Genomic DNA, 2,278 nt, shown 5'->3' with positions numbered 1-2,278 from the left:
AGCCCCGTGGCTGTGGGACCGGCAGCAGCACCTGGTGTGCGGGGATGGTCGCAGCCTCCGCCTGCTCATTCGCAGTGCAGAGCGATGCGTGGGCATGTGCAGGGGCCTGAGCAGAGGCAGTGCCAAAGCATCGGGTGGGAGAAAGGCAGAAGTGGCTCTGGAGCTGCAGTTGTCTCTGTGAGTGTTTCTTCCTGACTAGCAGCCTCCCCTTCAATCAAGACGAAATCTTCCTAGCACGGATCAGTCATAACTGGCTTTCCAGTAAAGCTGCATGAATTAATTGTACGCATTAGGCAAGTCCAGCCCACTTTCCTGCGAGGGAACTGATCCAGATCTCTGGAAATGTCTTTGTTACTCATTAGGTACATACAAATTACGTTTGTTGAGCAATATTCGGCTTAGAGAATTCAAGGGAAACAGAAACAGTTGATCACTTCTGGTGGACTGGTAGAGAAGTCCAGTGCTGCTGCTTCCACAGCAAGCAGCTCCCTTTTAAAAGGCAGCCAATAATAAAAATGCTCACCAGCACAAAGCAGGCCCAGGGCTGGGCAGTGGGTCAGGCAGCCAGCTGAGAGAGCAGTGTGGCACAAGTCAGGGAACCCCCCCCAAATGCCAGCTGCCAACACCCTCTCCTACAATTTGAAGGCAAGTTTTCAGGGATTTAAGCCATGACACTGCATTTCCAGCCTGCTTAGAGGAATTTGGGACTGAAGCACCAAACATAGAGTAGCATCCATAGGCAGAACAAATGTGCTTCTAATTCTTGGGCTTTTTAGTCCTGTTTATTCCTATCTGCTTCTGGATGTGACCCAGAACAGTATGGGACGGAACCAGCCTGCTCCTCGACATGCTGTGAAGTGAGCTGGGATGCCCAAAGCAATCCCAAAACAAAAGGTTGTTTGGAGAGATTTCCCCCAGCTCAAGACGCCCCACCAGCACATGGTAAGGTGAGAGGGCTCATCCCCCCTCCCTTCAGCCTGCCTTATGAACGAGCAGGGCAACCTCAGACTTCTAGTGCCTGGGTGGCCACCTGAGCTATTTACCTGGAGATAAGCACGGAGAGCATCAGTGTAGATGCTATAAATACAAAGCTCTGGGAGCATCCTGTCCACAAGCCATCAGGGCCACACAAGCAAGATTCTGCAAAACCAATGCCACATCATGAAAAGTTAATGATGCAGTCTGCAGGAGAGGCTGGATGCCTGAGGCCCAGTTTTTAGATGTGAGCCCTTCCGTTGTACAAACTCCCAGAAAATGTTCCCACCGCTGTTCCCTTGCTCTGCTCGCTTATGGAGATCACTTACTGCTCTGACACTGTGTGGCCATGACCAAATGCCACATTACGGAATATGTAAATTGGAAATGCACCCTTCTACCACAAAGAAGTGCAATGCTCTATGAATAGCCTAAGTGCTGGAGGCTGCAGGAGGGACACATGGAAGGGAAAGTCATGGCGAGGGCTACAATAGTTTGCTTAGAATAAATATGTTTTTTAAAATTAGTCATAAGCCCTGACCACGCCTGCATTTACTGGGTACACAGAGTGTAAAAAACTAGTTTAAAAGAGCAGTTATAAGTTTCATAAACACAACCAAACCATAAAGCTGAATGTTCAACAGGCACAACCTTTTAATTTGCCTTTAAATCAGTTTAGCACTTTCATTTGCACTTGGAATCCCTTGTGTTTGGATAGCACTTTGACGGAGCAAAGTGCTCTGTAGACTTTATTGGCTCTCATGTCAGAGAAGCTGGTGCTGCATGGCTGGAGGAGCCCCTGCTGACATAGCAGCTGCTGGGAGCACCAGCCTGCCTCAGCCACAGGTCCGTGGCTTTCCAACCCAGCCATGTGCCGACACACAGGGCTGGCGCAGGAGAGGAAAAAGATTTCAGTTGTAAAGTCCTAAGATACTGAAGAAGAACCATGCTGATCCTAAAACAGCACCACATTCAGGACAGCATGTAACCCCATAGGGCTGACGTTGGCACAGGCACATGGAGGAGGCGCTGGGATGCAGGACAGTCTCAAAGGAGCTGGACTCAGTAATGCTTATGGGTCCCTTTCAGTTTGCGGTGTGCTATGATTCTAGATTCTATGATTCTAAATAAGTAGAAGTCTGCCTCCCACGTGCTGTCATCCCCCTCCTGGGGTGTAGGAGGAGAGGGTCCAAGCAGCCCAGCATTGCTAACTGCATGCAGCACACCCAGGAGTGACCCGGCCAGTTCAGATTCCTCATTTAAAGAGTGAGATCTGAAAATGCACATTTGTCTTCTTCCTTTT

This window comes from Meleagris gallopavo, chromosome 2, assembly GCF_000146605.3.
Source record: "Meleagris gallopavo isolate NT-WF06-2002-E0010 breed Aviagen turkey brand Nicholas breeding stock chromosome 2, Turkey_5.1, whole genome shotgun sequence".
In the NCBI taxonomy this organism is placed as follows: domain Eukaryota; kingdom Metazoa; phylum Chordata; class Aves; order Galliformes; family Phasianidae; genus Meleagris; species Meleagris gallopavo.
The sequence above is the reverse complement of the archived record's forward strand: the minus strand, read 5'-3'. Positions refer to the sequence as shown.